Below are 21,404 nucleotides of genomic sequence, written 5' to 3' on the forward strand. Positions count from 1 at the left end.
TTACCTAGACAAACAATAAATATCACTCACGAATCCCTGAAAGAGATCAGTCCGTTGGTGAAGAATCATTTTCTCTCAGGAATGATGTTTTATCGACACACACAGAACAGATCACAGCTGAAATACAACAGGTGTGCTATTACTTTGATAATAGTCTCTCATATTTTATGCTTTTATGACATTATGGTATTTTTCTGCAAATTCATCAGTGAGACTAAGTAGCAAGTAACAGGAATAGATTAAAAACTTGTCACTTTTTAGTGTTTGACTTCATGAGCATTTTTGTTCACTCATGTATTATATTAGAATTAGATAAACAACTCTTATCCTGAATCTTATTTTTGTTAAGCAATAGTCTGATTTTATGGTTACACAGGACAACATACAGTATTGTCCTTTTATGATTCATCTGATTTTTATGTCAGCTGATTTTAGGGTGAGAGAAGAAACTATAATGAGGTGCTTGATTTGTGTTCTGGAGATCTGCACAGAGGAATAAAACCATCACTTCTGTCCATCAAGTGGGTAAAAGCTTTATTTATATCAGCCAGAGAACAGAAATAACACATTGAAAAATATGATTACATTTTTTTTTATAAAACCATTAATTATTGATCATTATTATTAATACTATATATTAACTAAATGACTGATTTCCATCAACAACAAACAGAGGTTGAGAAAAGCACAGAAACACAGTGTCACTCAGCAGGACACACACACACACACACACACACACACACACACACACACACACACACTGATCTTACCGTCTATATGAGGATTTATTACACACATTTATTCTGACGTTATTCAGTGACAGAAGTTCAGCTTCAGTATTAATGTCATAAAGAGACTCTATAACATCTGACTGTGACTGATTCATCATGCAGCTCAAAGCATTATGGGTAGAATCTCTCATCAGTCTATTCTGATTCATCAACACAGTTTCACTGATGATCCAGAACCAAAAGCAAACCCAGGATAGAGCGTCTGAGTGAATGTGGTCTGGACTGTGTGGATGAGGCTCATTGTGTCAGAGACGCTGTAGAAGGACAGAGTTCCTGCACTGTGATCCACAAACACTCCTATTCTACTGCTGATGGACTTCACAGGGAGAGCAATGTGTATGTTATTGTGTATGAATGAGTAACTGGAGGAAGAGCAGCACAAACTCCAGGACTGATCATTATTTCCAAACCAACACTCATCACCTCCTCCCTTCGTGCTGATGCTCTTATATGACACTGATATAAACACATCTCCACTCCACTCAATCTCCCAGTAACAGCGTCCACACACACTCTCTCTACACAACACCTGACGCACATCAAATCTGTCTGGATGATCAGAATACGGCTGGACTGTGACAGTGACAGTAATCACTCTGTTGTTCTCAGACAGACGGAGGTGTTTATTCACTTTTTCAAAACCCGAATTAACCTAATGGAAACCTAATGAAAAAAAAACACATCAGAATCAGGAATTATGAATCTGTTTGATCTTTTCATGTATCTGAACTCTTCATGTTCAGTGTATCATCAGTGTCTCAGTACAGATGACCAGATATCTGCGCAAATCATCATTTACATCATCAGTTATAAAACTCTTCTTTCTCCTTCTACAGGAAGAACATGAACACACTCACACTTGTTTTCTTACTGACTTACATTGTAGGAAGTCCTTCCTGGTCCAGTGATCAGTGTTGGTGAGTGTGACTGTGGAAATCAACAGACATGAACAGTGAGATTCTCATGATTAGTGTTGTTTTTGGCGGCCTGTTTTAATTTTAGTCTTAGTCTAGTCTTTGTCCAAGGCTTCTTATTTGAAGTACGTTTTATTTTTATTGTATAAAATAGAATTAGAATTCATTTAGATATTAATTATACACTATTTAACAAGTTGTCTTGTGTTTGATGTGTAATACAGCTGATAGTTTAAGATTGTTTTAAGTTTGTACATAAAGAAATGATTAATTCATCAACTCATTCATCACAAGACTTGTACTGGCTAATGACTTCTTCTCACGGTGATTCCTGACGGTTTTAGAGGACAATTACTCCTTGTCGCTCCACTGTCGTTTCAAAGAATAGTACAACGGTGAACGCTACAAGTATAAAAGCCTCGTCCGTTTGGGAAGGAGCGCTCACAGTCAGCGGAGCCAGGCGGAAGTACAAATCCTGCTGAACTTTGTTTGTTGTCATCTCAAATAATGCTGCGAGTGGACTTGACGTTGGTCGCGTCTGCGCAGTGAGACACACAAAACAGAAAAACTTCAAAATAATAATAATAACGACTAAACGAGACGAAATAACGTTAAAACATTTTGTTTAGTCTCATTTTGGTCAACGAAAATGAAGAGACATTTTAGCATAGTTTTTATTTTGTAAACCACATTTAGTCTCGTTTTTATTCGTCAACGATATTGCATTATACATTTAATTATAGTCATCGTCACATGACCAGCATTTGCGTCTCGTCTCGTTTTCGTCACATGATAAAGGTTCGTTGATGATGATATTTAGTCATAATTTTCGTTGACGAAAGCAGCACTACTCATGATCATGTATCTATTCCTAACACATTTCTAATATGATGTTTTACATGATATGAGATGATGATGGACTGGTTTCTGAGAGCAGATGAATCTCCAGGACTTTACCTCTGTCTGAGATCTTCTTGATCTCCTTTTTGCAGAAATCCTCCAGTTTGTCTCTCAGCTGATGGACAGATTCTCTCAGAGCATCAGAAGAGAGGAGAGAAATTAAGAGATCATAATTTCCGTCTGTAGATTCAGGAGGTGCTGAGAGAGACTGGAAACTCTACAGAAAACACAAATCATCAGCTCCACACTTCATCCAGTAACCTGCAGGTACATCAGATTTGATCTTTGTCTGTGGGACTGTTTGGACAGATGCACAGTGAATGTATTGTCAGAGAATATTTTAAAGGATGGGTTAATTGAGCTGTACACGAATATAAGTGCATCATAATCTGAACTACTAGACACTGAAACTTCACAAGGACCTTTAAGACATGGTCAGCTTATGTTTGGTTTCAGTACGCTGAAGCATTGTTCAGTCACTCCAGGATTTCATGAAACATTTAAACAAAATCAAGGAAACACATATTATTAGCATCAGATTGCATTTTTGTCTTTCTGTAATTTTCCTAACAAAATTATATTATTCAGAGAGGGAAGCAATATTAGCAAATAAAAATCCATAACTGAAAGTCCAAACAAATGAATCAAAATGTGTTGAAGTCTGGTGCTGCTGAATGAGTTAAAAAGTTCTGACATGAGACTCATTTGAGCAAGATTTCCAGAGCTGAAAGCCATTCATTTCTTTCAAAAGAAGATGATCAGATGAGAGTCTGACTGATGATTATATAATAAGACACTCATGAAGTGTTTCTCTGTGAGTCTCTGTCACAGCAGGATCTACTCAAGTCCACTCTGACCCTGTTCTTCTAGATCTGTGTTACCTGCAGGAACTGGATGTGATCCTGTGTGTGTGAAAGCTGCTCCAGCTCAGCGTCTCTCCTCCTCAGATCATTGATCTCCTGCTCCAGTCGCTCCAGTCGTTCTTCAGCTCGACTCACTGCAGTCTTTTCCTGATCTCTGATCAGTCGTATCAGCTCAGAGCGGCTTCTCTCAATGGAGCGGATGAGCTCAGTAAAGATCCTCTCACTGTCCTCCACTGCTGTCTGTGCAGAGCGCTGTTAGGACACACAGTGATTCAGCTTCAGTGAGTCTGAACTGAGACGGAGACAAACTTCTCTTCTTCTCCAGACTCACCTTATGAGACTCCACAGTCTCTCTCAGCTGCTGAAGATCTTTCTCATTCTGCTGGATTCTCTGCTGGAGCGTCTTCTGCGTCTCCTTCAGCTGCTTCTGCAGGACAAACAGATGATAGTGAATCTCACAGAAAACTACTGACTCTAAATCATCATGAACAGATGAATCCAGTAAAAGTGGAGCTGATAACTAACGGCTGTAGGTTCAAACTCCAGAAGTGATGATTGATCATTTATCAGCATCACACATGAATTAAGACCTGTTTCAGACTACAAGTGTAAGAATAAAAGTCAAACAGACAGAAGTAGAGCTTCGCACTGACAGTGTTTCTGTGTTCTACATAATTAAGATCTGTCTCTAGACAGAAAATAAATGAACAAAGTGAAGCTATAAATGACTGAAATCATCTGTATTCAGTCAGATTTACTGAACAGAAGGTCATCTGTCAATGCATTTATATTGTATTTTTGCTGATGAAAGTATATCTTTTGTCAAAGAACGGGTGAATAGTTCACTCCTTTCACAACACTGTGTTGTTAGTACACATCTAGACGATGATGAAGGTTACAGTCTTTAATAAATCCACAGGCAAGGTTTACAAACAGAGAGACCGGAAACAAACAAACTACACACAGACCCGACAACCGGAAACAAACAAACTAAAGTACTAAATCAAACGAAATCACTAACCATGAGAATGAAAATGGTGCAGACTGAAAACAAGGTACAAACTCTGTGAATATTTTTTGTTGCTTAATCAAAGCCTATTTTATGAAAGATTGTGTTGATGAAGGTTTATGGTGCTTTTTCAGGAAACAGTGAGACTCTTCTTGCAGCTGCTGTTCATTTCTGCTGTCGTGGGAATACTGTAAGCTGTTCATATGATTGCCAATAATAAACATGAGTGTCAGCAATATTTCATCAGTGTCTAGTGTTAAATACCTGTTTCTCTGTCCTCTGTGCTGCAGCTGATACAGTTTCATGGTTTTTATGTTCATCCATACACAGCACACATATACACTTCTGATCAGTGCGACAGAAAACCTCAAGGAGCTTCTCATGTTTCTGGCAGATCATCTCCTGCAGTCGTCCAGTGGCTTCAATCACTTTGTGTCTCTTACGTGAATTAAATCCCTCATGACGGTCAAAATGAGTTTGACAGTAAGACTCCAGACACAGCAGACAGGACTTGACGGCTCTGTATTTTCTTCCAGTACAGACGTCACACTGCACATCTCCAGCTCCAGCGTCACAGTCAGCAGAGAGTCTGGTCTTCTTCAGTTTCTCCACCACTTCAGCCAGCATGGTGTTTCTAGCTAAAGCAGGTCTTGGACTGAAGGTCTGTCTGCACTGAGGGCAGCTGTAGACTCTCTTCTGATCCTCCTGATCCCAGCAGTCTGTAATACAGATCTTACAGTAACTGTGTCCACACTGGATGGTCACTGGATCCTTCAGGAGATCTAAACACACTGAACACAAGAACTCATCCTGAGAAAATCTGGCTTCTGCCATTTTACTGCATGAATACAGAGACACAAACACACAACAGCTCAAATACACTTCAGTTTCTATTTCCTTAAAATCATGTGATTCCTGTTTCCTGGTTCTGTGTTTGAGTGACGTGTGTAAAACAGGTGTGTCTTTGAGTCTGTAACGCAGGTTCCTCATTCCTGCTGAGTTGTTATTAAAGTGAACACAAAGACTTTGACTAGTTGAATCAGGTGTGTTTAATCAGAGACTAAACTGAACTCTGTGGGAAAGTGACTCTCCTGGACGAGGAATGGGGAACACTGATGATGAAATGTCTACTAGATGTCAGTCTCAGACCAACACTCAAAGAATTCAAGAGAAGCACGACAACAGCCGTAAAACCTACACTAATACTACATCTCAATTACTACACTTGTACTGCAGGAAAGAAAACTGTGTCCAGATTTACAGCTCCTTCTTGAATCTTCAGCCGGCTGGCAGGAGCCTCCCCTGACGGGTCACCTGACCTTCAGTGTCATGAGCTTATCGTGAGGAGGCTTCCAAAGGGACTATGAGCGAGGATACACAGGTGTATCGTGAGGAGGCTTCCAAAGGGACTATGAGCGAGGATACACAGGTGTATCCTTTGGGGAAGTGTTTTACATTGAAAAACCTGACACAAATATAAATTCTTCTCCCCCTTGTTGTAATCATTTTAATTTATATTTTCTCTTTTCAGTTTAAATAAACCATACATGTCATATATTTCAAACAGGGCATCTTGCTTTATAAAAGAGCAGGTCATATGAGTCACTTCCTGTTTGTTGCTGCCGTGTGTCTTGAGTTTGAGCTCCGTCACGCTAATTCTTTATCGTCTATTTTTTTAATCTTTAAATCTTTTTTATACACCATCATTTTCATTTCTATAACTGTGAATATATATCCTCTACCTTAATCTACAACAAAAAAAACAAAAGCGCCTTGTTATCACTAGTTTTATTTTGATTTCCCGAGTCCGCTATTTAGCTTATAGCCCATTAGCATCGCCAGCGTGGTTGCCGCTAATCCTGCGTGCATTGCTAATACTCTATTCACACACATTACCATTGTTTTATGCTGCGTTCAAGTCCTCCTGGGAAGTTTGTACTTACGAGTTGACAAGTCGTAATTACGATGTCGGGTGCGTTCAAATCAGTCGGCACAAGATGGCGGTGTACCTTCTTTTAATAAATTACAAGAAAATACAACCAGGTTTGTTAACTCTGCTTATAGAAAATGAAGAGCAAAGAATTTGCATCAGGTGTGTTTTGCGTTTTTTATTTTTTTAAATAATTTATGAAACCACTTTTATCTGTATCGCATAAAAACTTATTAATTGTTATATTGCAAGCCTGTCTATCAATTTCAATTAAAAATTACCGTCAACAACAGACGTTGTATCCATCGATCCATTGATTTCTGTCATGTTTCTCATTGACACGCCCCCCCCACTCAGAAACTCGGAGCTTAAAAAAAATTCAGAGTTTCCCACTCGTTACTACGACTTTGTGGTGGCGTTCATGTGCGTTTAACTCGTAAATATGATATATCTGACATGACTTGAATGCACCATTACTCACTGTTACTTGCTTTAATGGCGGATGTATGTCTACCTTTGAGTGCAGGTGAGGACACGTTCGAGCTGCATTCGGTGCAGCTCCAGCTGGAGGCCGTGGAGAAGCAGATTCGGGTCCTGGAGCAGAGGCCGGCCCAGCTGAGAGAGCGGAGAGCTGCGCTGGAAACCTCCCGGGCTGACGCTCACAAGTCCAGGGTAAGTATACAGCGCGCTGCTAACAGTCCCACCACCTCCACCCCGTGTGTTTCTCTGCACAGGCCCAGTGCACCCAGGACGCGATCTGCCCAGATGTCCTTCAATCCGGCGCCGGGTGCATCCGCAGCGGAGGACGCGAGCCCAGGCCCTAGGCGATGACCTGTCCCCCTCCGGTCTTCGAGGTCTCCCCATGTATCGATGAGGACACGAAAGGTTCAGTAGACTTTTTGCTCTAAATGAATGGTTATCGTCATGGTGTAAAGAACAGAAACTGCTCTTTGTTAATAATTGGAATCTTTTCTGGGAGCGTCCTAGGCTTTTTCGCGCTGATGGCCTGCACCCCAGCAGAGTCTGAGCGGAACTCCTCTCAGACAACATCTCCAGGACTCTACACTCCATGTGACTAGTAAGCCAATTCTTAAATAACTGCTATGATGGCTTTTGTTCTACCCGCTTAAATGATAGAAGTACTTTCGCTGTCCAATCTATTAAGACTGTGTCTGTTCCCCAAATAGTTAGGTCAAAATATAAATTTAATGTAGGATCTAGAAAAAATCTTATCGTGATTAAACCAGAAAAATTTAAAATGAACAAAAACGATTTTTAAAGTTTGGGCTCATAAACATTAGATCACACACACCAAAGCAGTTTTTGTAAATGAAATGATCACAAATCAAAAAGTTTTTGATGTACTCTGCTTGACTGAAACCTGGCTAAAACCAAATTATTATATTGGTCTAAATGAGTCTACTCTACCAAACTACTGTTACAAATGATGCATTAGGACTTGCATTTACTTACTTAAAAACTCTTTTGGAGTCAAGCAAAATGTCACTGGGCCCACTCATTGTTTTAATTATACGCTAGATTTAATTTTTACATGTACATTTACATTTACATTTTATCATTTAGTCTAGCACAGAACCCGTAGCAAGTTTTTTTTTTTTTTTTTTTTTTTTCAAGAATAGGATAGACAGAAAGAAAAGGTAATTATTAGTTGGTCAAGTGACCAGAAAAAGATGAGTCTTTAGATGTTTTTTGAAGATGAGTAAAGACTCGGCTGTTCGATTTGAGATTGGGAGGTCATTCCACCAGCTGGGTGCAGTCTAGGAAAAGGTCCGTGAGAGTGAGTTTGAACCTCTTTGGGATGGCACCACAAGAAACCGTTCACTTGCTGAACGCAAGCTTCTGGAGGGCGCATAAGTTTGAACTAGTGAGTTTAGGTATTTTGGTGCCGTGCCAGTGGTTGTCCTTGTAGGCAAGCATCAGTACCTTGAATTTGATGCGAGCGGCTACTTGTAGCCAGTGTAACCTGATGAGGAGAGGAGTAGTACGTGAAGCTTTTTTGGCACATTGAAGACAACCCTCGCTGCTGCATTCTGGATCAGTTGCAGAGGCTTGATAGTACATGCAGGAAGGCCCGCCAGGAGAGCATTTCAATAGTCCAGTCTGGAGAGAACAAGAGCTTGGACAAGAACTTGGGTGGCTTGCTCTGACAGGAAGGGTCTAATCTTCCTAATGTTGTATAAGGCAAATCTGCAGGACCGGTGTCATTGTAGCAATATGGTCTGTGAAGCTCAACTGATGAACCATCACAACTCCTAGGTTTCTGGCTGTCCTGGAAGGAGTTATGGTTGACGATCCCAGCTGTATAGAGTAGTTGTGATTTAACGATGGGTTAGCTGGAACCACCAGCAGTTCTGTCTTAGTAAGGGTGAGCTGAAGGTGATGGTCATTCATCCAGCTTGAAATGTCACTCAGACCGGCTGCAATGCAAGCAGCTACCGTCGGATCATCTGGTTGGAATGAGAAGTAGAGTTGAGTGTCATCAGCATAGCAGTGATAGGAAAAGCCATGCTTCTGAATGACAGATCCTAATGACGTCATGTAGATGGAGAAGAGAAGTGGTCCATGTACTGAGCCTTGAGGAACCCCAGTAGCAAGAAGTTGTGACTTAGAAACTTCACCCCTCCAAGACACCATGAAGGATCTATCTGAGGGGTAGGACTTGAACCATAGGAGTGCGGTTCCAGAGATGCCCATCTTTCTGAGGGTGGACGGTAGAATCTGGTGATTAACTGTGTCAAAGGCAGCAGACAGATCCAGCAAGATGAGTACTGAGGATTTGGAAGCTGCTCTTGCCAGTCGCAGGGCTTCAGTAACTGAGAGCAGAGCAGTCTCAGTTGAGTGGCCGCTTTTGAAGCCAGACTGGTTGCTGTCCAGGAGGTTGTTCGGTAGAAGAAACATAGAGAGTTGGTTGAACACAACTCACTCAAGTGTCTTTGCAATGAATGGAAGAAGGGATACCGGTCTGTAGTTTTCTAGAAGTGCTGGATTTAGACACGGTTTCTTAAGCAGTGGGCTTACCCGAGCCTGCTTAAATGCTGAGGGAACTGTACCAGAGTGAAGAGAGGTGTTGATAATGTGAGTAAGTGAAGGTATTACTGAAGTAGAAATCGCTTGAAGGAGGTGAGTGGGAATAGGATCAAGTGGACAAGTAGTAGGATGACTGAACAGGATAAGTTTGGTAAAAACAGTATGTCCAGCTATAGACAAGCTCTAAAAACTGCCAGGGCCGAGCATATCCACAAACTCGTAGAAAATAACCAGAAACAATCCAAGGTTTTTATTTAGCACAGTAGCTAGATTAACAAATAACCATAGATGCCACCTGATCTAAATTTTCCCTCACAGGTAAATAGTAATGACTTTATGATTTCTTCACTGATAAAATAGATAGCATCAGAAATACAATAACAAATGTAGATTCTACAGCGTCTAATACTTCAGCCTTATTCATCGCACCCAAAGACAAACTGCAGTGCTTTACAACTATAGGACAGGAAGAGCTAAATAAACTTATCACTGCATCTAAACCAACAACACGTTTATTAGATCCTGTACCCACTAAATTACTGAAAGAGTTAATACCTGTAACAGAAGAACCGCTTTTCAATATTATTAACTCGTTATCTTTAGGTCATGTCCCAAAACCATTCAAGCTGGAGGTAATTAAGCCTCTTATTAAGAAACCACAACTAGATCCTAGTGAACTGGCAAATTACAGACCCATTTCAAATCTTCCATTTATGTCTAAACTTTTAGAAAAAGTTGTGTCTGCTCCTTCTTGCAAAAAAATTATCTCTATGAAGAATTTCAGTCGGGTTTCAGGCCCCACCATAGCACAGAAACTGCGCTTGTTAAATTACAAATGACTTGCTTCTTGTGTCAGACCAAAGCTGCATCTCATTGCTAGTTTTACTTGATCTTAGTGCTGCGTTCGACACCATAGATCACGACATACTCATAGATCGATTACAAAACTATACAGGTATTCAAGGGCAGGCTCTAAGATGGTTTAGATCCTACCTGTCCGATCGCTACCACCTTGTTTATTTAAATGGGGAGTCATCTCATCCGTCACCAATAAAATATGGAGGGCCACAAGGATCTGTCCTAGGTCCTCTGCTATTTTCAATATACATGTTGCCCCTTGGTAATATTATTAGAAAATATGGGATTAGTTTCCACTGTTATGCTGATGATACTCAACTATATATCTCAACAAGACCAGATGAAACTTCTAAATTATTTAAGCTAAGAGAGTGTGTTAAAAATTTAAAAGATTGGATGACCAATAAATTTCTCCTATTAAATTCGAAAAAGACAGAGATATTACTTATTGGACCTAGACGGATGTACTGTTACTTCCTCTACAGTCAAAAATCTGGGTGTTATATTAGACAGCAACTTGTCTTTTGAAAATCATATTTCCCATGTTACAAAAAGCACATTCTTCCATCTTAGAAACATTGCCAAGCTACGAAACATGTTACCTGTTTCTGATGCAGAAAAGCTAGTTCATGCATTCATGACCTCTAGACTGGACTATTGTAATGCACTGCTAGGTGGTTGTCCTGCATCTTCAATAAACAAACTACAGGTAGTCCAAAATGCAGCGGCTAGAGTCCTTACCAGGTCAAGAAAATATGATCATATTACCCCAATTTTACAGTCTCTGCACTGGCTACCTAATAAAGGGTTACTCCACCACAAAATGAAAATTTTGTCATTATTCACTTACCCCCATGTCGTTCCAAACCTGTAAAAGCTTTGTTTGTCTTTAGAACACAATTTGAGATATTTTGGATGAAAACAGGGAGGCTTGAGACTGACACAGAAGAGTGTGCGCCTGCGTACAGCTCAGAATTGCCAAAATGGCGCTACGCTGATTTGGAGAGACACAGAGGAGGGGAACTGTTGAATAAAGTCGTTATTTTTGTTTTCTTCGTGTACAAAAAGTATTCTCGTCACTTCATAACGTTACAGTTTAATCACTGATGGCAGATGGAGTATTCTGACGATGTCTTTCAAACTTTCCTGGACCTTGACACTGTTATTTATTTGGCAGTCTATGGGATAGTCTCAAGCCTCCCTGTTTTCATCCCAAAATATCTTAAATTGTATTCCGAAGACGAACAAAGATTTTACAGGTTTGAAACGACATGGGGGTAAGTGATTAATGACAATATTTTAATTTTGGGATGGAGTATCCCTTTAAGTTCCGTATCAATTATAAAATATTATTACTTACTTATAAGGCCCTTAATGGTTTAGCTCCTGCGTACCTAACTAGTCTTCTACCACGTTACAATCCATCACCCTCCCTAAGGTCACAAAACGCTGGACTTTTGATAGTACCTAGGATAGCAAAGTCCGCTAAAGGAGCTTTTTCGCATTTGTCTCCCAAACTCTGGAATAGCCTTCCTGATAATGTTTGGGGTTCAGATACACTTTCTCTGTTTAAATCTAGATTAAAAAACACATCTCTTTGGCCAAGCATTCAAATAATGCATCTCATAATTTTGGACTGCAGTTATATCTGATCAAATGCGCATTATTATTCTTTAGCTTGGGTTAAACTAATTTTTTTCTTGGCTGGAACAGCAGCTACGCTAATTTAGTCTCTATTTGTTTCTCTGTTTCTGCCTGGGATTTACATCCCATGGCAAAACTAGGATTTCCACAAGCTCCAGTCTGGATCCAAAACACCTGAGAAGAGATGATGCCAACCCCTCAGAGGACCTCAGATTATGCTAACCCAGAGACAACATACAGAACTACCAAATTTGCCCATAAGCCTACTCTGCTCTGATTGGTCAGCTGGTCAAGCCTGTTGTGATTGGCACAGAGAGGAGTCCTTGAGCCACGTTAGCCAGCACTACCATTGACAAAGCACCTTTACACAGTAAACATAGTGCTCCAAATCCGTTCTTATAATAATGACATAAAAATACAAAACACTTAAACGCAAGCGAATCGTGCCCACAGCTAAAGTTTAGCTGCTAAACTGTGAACACTAGGTGGATACGCTAGCCGAGTGCCTAACATGACTAACTGATGAAACAATACAGTTTGTAAACCAAATAAGGTGTCTACTGTAATGTTTGAAGAACGACAGACAAAAGACGCTCTGTCTTAACTTTTAATCAGAAACAACAGTTTGATCAACTCCCGCATTAACCCTGTAACTGCCGGAGCAGCACAATAAACAGCAATTTCACAATGAGTTAGGGTTAGAAAAGTCTGTGTGTTGCACTACATTCTTTATTATTAAACGAAGTAATTAAAACTACATCAGTCTACAACAATCAACACATTCTTAGGAAATAGTAGGTTCACAGCGAATTATCAGAACTACTTCAGTAAAACAGTAATATTGTGCTTTAGCTGGAAACTTGCACTAGGTATACATCACATATTAGCACAAAAACTTTTTTTGAACAAACAATAGAAAAAGTACACAGCTTATCAAACTAGTTTACATAATTAGGTTCGGAGAGCTTGTTAGTCCAAATTAAGAAGATTAGAAGCCAACGAGAGAAAAGCCAAGATTAGAGAAGCAGTCCTTGATAAAATGACATGCAATCAACAAAAGCGTCTTCTTAAACATGATGTAAACCACTAATAGCAGAAGTGTTTGTGAGCAGGTCAGACTCTGTTTGTATTTCGCGGGCAGGTGGGGATTATGCAAATGAGTTACCCAGTGACGTATACCCGTAACAGGAAAAAGATTCGAAAATATAAAGACTCGTTAAGGCGTTTCAAAACCGACTCTCTCTTTTGATATAAACATAATTTCTAGTCGTGTCTTCTTTTGGAAGGCAAAAAAACAAAGTAGTTTTGCTTTCTCAACGATACAGAGTCACACCGCAGTCTTGAGCAGAGGTGGGCGGCTTGAGAACAGCTCGGCAGGAGGATTCAACGAAGTAGCTTGCAGCAACCACATGTGATGACCCCGGGCTGGAAAGCTGATCCGGCGATCCACAGTGCAAAGTTGATGTATTTCCTCAGCGACCAGCACGGCTCAGCTCCAGGCATGACGAAGCAGATATCGTCCTCTTTTGGAAGGCCAAACAAAGTAGTTTCGCTTTCACAGTGAAACACACAGCGTCTATACGACATGACGGCGACGGCAGCAACAATACTAGAACGAGAAAAAAGGTACGCCTTCTTTCATTGCGTGAACATCTGGGCGGCGTTATGCAATCTTCCCACATACTGACGTAGAGGTGTGGGGGAGCGTTTCAGGGGGGGCTGTGGACAAGTATTAACTTTGATAAAGAATATCTCTTTGGATTTGAGACTTTTACAACTTTACTTTTTTTTAAAAAAAAATCTTCTTTATACACCAAGAGCTTGTAACACTCCAAAGAGAAAAGGAAAAATTTTAAATCGCCATCATATGACCCCTTTAAGACAGAGTGTCTTTTGTCTGTCGTTTCTTCAAACATTACAGTACACATATTTTGGTTTACAAACTGTATTGTTTCATCAGTTAGTCATGTTAGCACTCGGCTAGCGTATCCACCAAGTGTTCACAGTTTAGCAGCTAAACTTTAGCTGTGGGGCACGATTCGCTTGCTTAAGTGTTTTTGTATTTTATGTCATTATTGTAAGAACGGATGGTTCCGTTTTCCTATATGGAAATACTTTTTCATATAAGAGCTGCACATTAAGCGCTGACACATTAACGGATGTTGTTTAAGATGTTTATTACCACGGACAACTGTCCGAGTCCGTGGCGCCTGCAGGTGTACGGCTTTACGCACTGTGAGCTATGAGCGCTCAGACTGACCTCCAATTCGCCCCGCAAACATTTCAGCAGTTATCATAGGCCTGTGTGTGTCCCGTATTTCTGTTGACTGAACCTGGTCTGTGAGGCAATTCGCTGAGTTTAGGTTTATCATTGTGAAGCGCTCCTGTTCAAACCCAAGACAGCAGAAAGCGTTTGTTTTCTTTATTTTATAAAAGCACAACGTTTTGTTGATATTGTGAGTGCACACAAATAAAACTAGCCCCTTTACAGTTTAGAATGAGATATTACTCTTACCTTTATGAGAAAAAATGACTGCGTATTAAGATGTTTCCACTGTTAGAAAATACTGCAAGTGATCACGCCGGCGCCTCCATGTCCTGCAGAGCGCGCTTCAGCTTCCACTCTCCGCACAAACGTCTTTTAAACGTTTAAACTTTAAAACTAACATTGTGATATGCTTGAACTTAAAGTTTTATATCTATAGATTTTATTTTATGCAAGTCGTGATGATTTGAGAAGGCTAAATTGATCAAACATATAGGCTATGATCAATTCACTGTCTGTAGCTGGCCATAAAAAAAAAAAAAAATACACATTTAACGAACAAAAAATGTTCCAAACATTTTTCTAAATTTACTTTATAAAAAACAAAATGAAATATAATCACTTTTCTGTTACATACAAAACTGAACTATTTTAATAGCTGAAACAATAGTATAAGCTTTTTTGGGGGAAAAATGGGAAAAAGATGGGCTAGGGCCTACAAGTGCTGGTCATATAATTAGAATATCATCAAAAAAGTTGATTTATTTCACTAATTCCATTCAAAAAGTGAAACTTGTATATTATATATATTCATTACACACAGACTGATATATTTCAAATGTTTATTTCTTTTAATTTTGACGTTTTATAACTGACAACTTAAGGAAAATCCCAAATTAAGTAACTCAGAAAATTAGAATATTGTGAAAAGGTTCAGTATTGAAGACACCTGGTGCCACACCACTAATCAGTTAATTAACTCAAAACACCTGCAAAGCCTTTAAATGGTCTCTCAGTCTAGTTCTGTAGGCTACACAATCATGGGGAAGACTGCTGTATTGACATTTGTCCAGAAGACGACCATTGACACCTTGCACAAGGAGGGCAAGACACAAAAGGTCATTGCAAAAGAGGCTGGCTGTTCACAGAGCTCTGTGTCCAAGCACATTAATAGAGAGGCGAAGGGAAGGAGAAGATGTGGTAGAAAAAAGTGTACAAGCAATAGGGATAACCGCACCCTGGAGAGGATTGTGAACCAAAACCCATTCAAAAATGTGGGGGAAATTCACAAAGAGTGGACTGCAGCTGGAGTCAGTGCATCAAGAACCACTACACACAGACGTATGCAAGACATGGGTTTCAGCTGAGCATTCCTTGTCAAGCCACTCTTGAACAACAGACAGCATCAGAAGCGTCTCACTTCCAAAAACGGACTGGACTGCTGCTGAGTGGTCCAAAGTTATGTTCTCTGATGAAAGTAAATTTTGCATTATCCTTTGGATATAGGGTCCCAGAGTCTGGAGGAAGAGAGGAGAGGCACACAATCCACGTTGCTTGAGGTCCAGTGTAAAGTTTCCACAGTCAGTGATGGTTTGGGTGTGTCATGTCATCTGCTGGTGTTGGTCCACTGTGTTTTCTGAGGTCCAAGGTCAACACAGCCGTATAAAAATCTGTGGGGTGAGCACTTCATGCTTCCTGCTGCTGACCAACTTTATGGAGATGCATATTTCATTTTCCAACAGGACTTGGCACCTGCACACAGTGCCAAAGTTTCCAGTACCTGGTTTAAGGACCCATGGGTATCCCTGTTCTTAATTGGCCAGCAAACTCTTCTGACCTTAACCCCATAGAAATCTATGGGGTATTGTGAAGAGGAAGATGCGATATGCCAGGACCCAAGAAGATGCAGAGGAGCTGAAGGCCACTATCAGAGCAACCTGGGCTCTCATAACACCCTGAACAGTGCCACAGACTGATCTACTCCATGCCACGCCGCATTGCTGCAGTAATTCAGGCAAAAGGAGCCCCAACTAAGTATTGAGTGCTGTACATGCTCATACAAATTAAAAAGAAATATTTTTTAGTTGGCCAAGATTTCTAAAAATCCTTTCTTTGTATTGGTCTTTAGTAATATTCTAATTTTCTGAGATACTGAATTTGGGATTTTCCTTAGTTGTCAGTTATAATCATCAAAATTAAAAAGAAATAAACATTTGAAACATATCAGAGTCTGTGTGTAATGACTGAATATAAGTTTCACGTTTTTTAATGTAATTAATGAAATAAATCAACTTTTTGATGATATTCTAATTATATGACCAGCCCTGTATATTTGAAGGCCCCTGCAAGGCTCTAATTCCACTTCATCCAACGCTGTTTTGTGTTCTCATCTGTGAGCATGCTCTGATGTATATATTTAAAGCCATTTAATATGTACATGAAAAATGTAGTAAAAACATTGCACACATCTATGGGGCACCATTAGGCAGCAGCAAGCATCAAAACAAAAAAGGAACCAGAAAATGTGTGAAAATGTATAGGGCCCCTTCCTATATTTTGCCTGGGGCCCCAATTCACTAAATCCGCCCTTGGTCATATGACATTGCTAAAAAGGAACATTATTTTGTGTATTTTGGTGGTAATGAAATGTGTTTATGCGGTTTTAAGGTTAGAAAACACATTATTTTATTCTATACGACATGGAGGCGGCAACAAAAACAATACTACAACGAGAATAAAAGATACGCTTTTTTCTTTGTGTGAACATCTGGGCAGTGTTATGCAAATCTTCCCACATACTGACGTAGATATTTTGGGCGTGTTAGAACGAGCTGTTTCAGGGGGGTGTGGACAAGTGTTTAACTTTTATAAAGAATATCTCTTTGGATTTGAGACTTCAGTCTTTGCAACTTTACAGATCTTCTTTATTCACCAAGAGCTTGTAACACTCCAAAGAGAAAGAAAAATTTAAAAATCGCATCATATGACCCCTTTAAAAGACATTCAGTTCACAATTAAACTGAGTCACCTGAAAATTTTCAACAAATCAAGTTTGAGGCTTAAAAAAAGAAGAAAAACATTATTGAAGGGTGTGAATACTTTCACAAGCTCTGTATTTTCTCATCAAATTTAAATGTGCAGAAAATGAGCACTGAAATTATGCAGGATGTGATTTGAACATCTTTAATCGGACAATAAATTAAGAAAAGTGTTACATAACTTTATTTGTTTGTCCCGCCCTCACAGGCACACAAAATAGTTCAGTATTATAGGCAGTTTTCATTCATCCTCAGACACAAAACGCTGATATTAAGTTAAGATGTTTTTTTATGTAACACATCCTAGTGTTTATGCCTCCCGAACTTATATGAAAAAAACCTTTGTGCAAAAACCGTTCTGGGGTTTCACGTAGTCTGCCGTGAGAAATACCACCATCTTTCCCTTAATAAATAAATAAAGCAGGCTTGATTCATCATGCCCTGATTGTGTTTCATCTGCAGAAGTGGTTGGGCTGGATGTGGACATTACAGACGGGTCAGATCGAGTGTCTTCTGTGCTGAACTACTATCCTCTGATCGCTGGCAACTCTGGATCCGTGTTATTCAGCCAGGCTGCTTCCACAAAAAGCTCCACTAAAGCGACGAGCTCTCGAGTCCTTACAGAGGTTCTTCTGGGAGGATCTGCGGTCGGAGCGGTGCAGACTGCGGTGGATCATGGCCTGCAGGGAGGTGCGCAGATCCCACAATAACTCCCAGACGTGAGGAGAAAACTCCCATCGGATCGAGGTGAGTGACCCCGGTAACATTTTATATTTTTAGACACATGTCCAACTAGTCTATTTTTTAGGGTCAATTAAATTTAAGTCATAGTCTGCTGCATAATGGTATAAAGTGATAATCACAATTATTATGCTAAAAAATTATTATCGTGATTATTTGATGAAAACTGGCATGAAACGATAAACTGCACTTTAAGCACTAAGATCGGCTCGTACACATGCTGTATTTGACCTATATGTTTTCCTGATTTATTATACAGGTGCTAGGTCATGAGGGAGATTAGAATATGCATCAAAAAGGTTGATGCTTTATTTCACTAAATTTCCATTCAAAAGTGAAACTTGTATATTATATTCATTCATTCACACACAGACTGATATATGTTCAAATGTGGTTATTTTCTTTTAAATTTTGAGATGATTAAAAACTGACAAACTAAGGAAAATCCCAAATTCAGTAATCTCAGCCAAATTAGGTCGGCCTATTGTGAAAAGGTTCAATATTGAAGACACCTGGTGCCACACTCTAAATCAAGCTAATTAACTTAAAACACCCCTGCAAAGGCCTTTTAAAAGGTCTCTCAGTCTACAGTCGTGGCCAAACGTTTTGAAGGAATTATATAACCATATTAGTTTTCAAAAAGGTTTTCTGCTAAACTGCTTTTAGACATCTTTGTTTCAGTTGTTTCTGTGATGTACGAGAAATAATAATTACAGGGGACTTCAGACGTTTCAAAGGCTTTTATCGACAATTACATGACATTTGCTACTATGGGCAAAGAGTCCAGTATTTGCAGTGTTGTCCCTTCTTTCTAGGACCTCGGGACAATTGCGGGCGGACTGGGTGCATGCTATCAATCAACTTCTGGGCCCAAATTCCTGACTGATAAGCAACCTCATTCTTGTGCATATAGTAAGCTTCTTGGAGTTTGTCAGAATTAGTGGTTTTTGTTTGTCCACCCGCCTCTTGAGGATTGGACCACAAGTGTCTTCAATGGGATTAAGGATCTGTAGGAGTTTCCAGGGCCATAGGACCCAAAATTTCAACATTCTGGTCCCCGAGCCACTTTAGTTACTCACTTTTGCCTTATGGCCACGGTGACAGAGTCCATCGTGCTCGAAAAAAAGCATTTGGTCTTTGTCACCAAACTGTTGCTTGGGTTGTTGGAAGAAGTTGGCTGTTGGAGGGTCTTTGGTACCATTCTTTATTCATGGCTGTGTTTTTGGCAGAAGTGTGAGTGAGCCCACTCCCTTGGTAGAAGCAACCCCACACATGAATGTGTCAGGATGCTTTACTGTTGGGGCATGACACAGGACTGATGGTACGCCACCAGTTTCTCTCCGTAAAGCCTTTTTCCAGAGGCCCCAAACAATCAGAAAGGGCTTCATCAGAAATATGCTTTGCCCCGAGTCCGCAGCAGCCATTCACTATACTTTCTGCAGAAGACAATCTGTCCCTAGATGTTTGGGTTTTTTTGGGGAGAAGTGGGCTTCGTTGCTGCCGTGTTGACACCAGGGCCATCTTCCAAAAGTCTTCCGCCTCCGTGCGTGGTGCAATGGCTCTCACCACCTGGACCTGTGTAGGGCTGCCATTCCTGAGGCAAGCGGACTGTGCACGGCCGATCCCGGCAGCTGATGCCTCTTTAAGGGAGCTTATCCTGGTGCTTGCTGGACTTTCTTGGACGCCCTAGAAGCCTTCTTTACAAAGGAATTGTGAACCTCTTTCCTTGAAGAGTTCTTGATGAACCTATAAATTGTTGGATTTTAGGTGCAATCTTAGTAGCCACAATATCCTTGCCTGTGAAGCCATTTTAAAGTTTATGCAACGCAATGATGGCTGCACGCGTTTCGATTTGCAGGTCACCATGGTTAACAATGGAAGAACAATGATTTCAGCATCACCCTCCTTTTAACATGTCATTCTGCCATTCTAACCCCAATCAGCCTGACATAATGATCTCCAGCCTAGTGCTCGTCAACATTCTCACCTGAGTTAACAAGATGATTACTGAAATGATCTCGGCAGGGCGCTTTAATGACAGCAATGAAATGCAGTGGAAAGGTTTTTTTTGGGATTAAGTTAATTTTCATGGAAGCAGTAGGAGGTGGGACCGGTATGCGCATTCATCTGAATTTCACTGCTTCATAACATTCTAGGAGTAATGCAAATTGCTATTATAAAAACTTAAGCAGCAACATTTTCCCAATTTCCAATATTTATGTAATATCTCAAAACTTTTTGGCCATGACTGTAGTTTGTAGCGTACACAGTCATGGGGAAGACTGCTGACTTGACAGTTGTCCAAAAGACAACCATTGACCCCTGCACCGGAGGGAGCAAGAGCCCACAAGGTCATTGCAAAGAGGACTGGTGTTCCCCGCGCTCTGTGTCCCAGCACATATAGCGAGGCGAAGGGAAGGAAAAGAGTATTAGAAAAAAAGTGTCCAGCCATAGTGATAACCCACCCTGGAGAGGAGGTTGAAACAAAACCATTCAAAAGTGGGGTGAGATTCACAAAGAGTGGACTGCCGCGGAGTCAGTGCTTTCAAGAACCAATACACCACCAGACGTTGCAAGACATGGTCAGCTGTCGATTCCTGTGTCAGCCACTCTTGAACAACAGACAGCGTCAGAAGCGTCTCGATTTAAAGGACTGGACTGCTGCTGAGAGGTCCAAAGGTTATGTTCTCTGATGAAAGTAATTTTGCATTTCCTTTGGATATCAGAGGGTCCCAGAAGTCTGGAGGAAAGAGGAGAGGCACACAAATCCATGTTGCTTGATGGCCAGTGTAAAGTTTCCACAGTCACGTAGATTTGGTTGGGGTGCCATGTCATCTGCTGGTGTTGGTCCACTTGTGTTTTCTGAGGTTCAAGGTCACACACAGCAGTATACCAGAAGTTTTAAGAGCACTTCATGCTTCCTGCTGGTGACCAACTTTATGGAGATGCATATTTCATTTTTCCAACAGGACCTTGGCACCTGCACACAGTGCCAAAGCTAACCGTACCTGGTTTAAGGACCATGGTATCCCTGTTCTTAAATTGGACCAGCAAACTCGCCTGACGCCTAACCCCCATAGAAAATCTATGGGGTATTGTGAAGAGGATTATGCGAGTAGTTGCCAAGACCCAAGAATGCCGAAGAGCTGAAGGCCACTAGTGCAAGCAACGCTGGGCTCTCATAACCCCTGAGCAGTGCCACCGGATGATCTACTCCATGCCACCCGCATTTTGCTGCAGTAATTCATGCCAAAGGAGCCCCCACTAATTAATTGAGTTGCTGTACAATGATCATACTTATCATTTTTTACTTTTAGTCGCCAGAGTTCTAAAAATCCTGTTCTTTTTGTATTGGTCTTAAGTAATATCTAATTGTCTGAGATGTCGCCGTCGCGGGTGCGC

General features: G+C 40.5%; 1 pseudogene; it reads right to left on the reverse strand.

The window, feature by feature from the left end:
• Window positions 1-939: 939 nt before the first annotated feature.
• The window catches only part of LOC109085262, a 24,839-nt pseudogene continuing 4,374 nt past the window's right edge, over window positions 940-21,404 (reverse strand).

This window comes from Cyprinus carpio, chromosome A2 (genome assembly GCF_018340385.1).
Source record: "Cyprinus carpio isolate SPL01 chromosome A2, ASM1834038v1, whole genome shotgun sequence".
Lineage (NCBI taxonomy): Eukaryota > Metazoa > Chordata > Actinopteri > Cypriniformes > Cyprinidae > Cyprinus > Cyprinus carpio.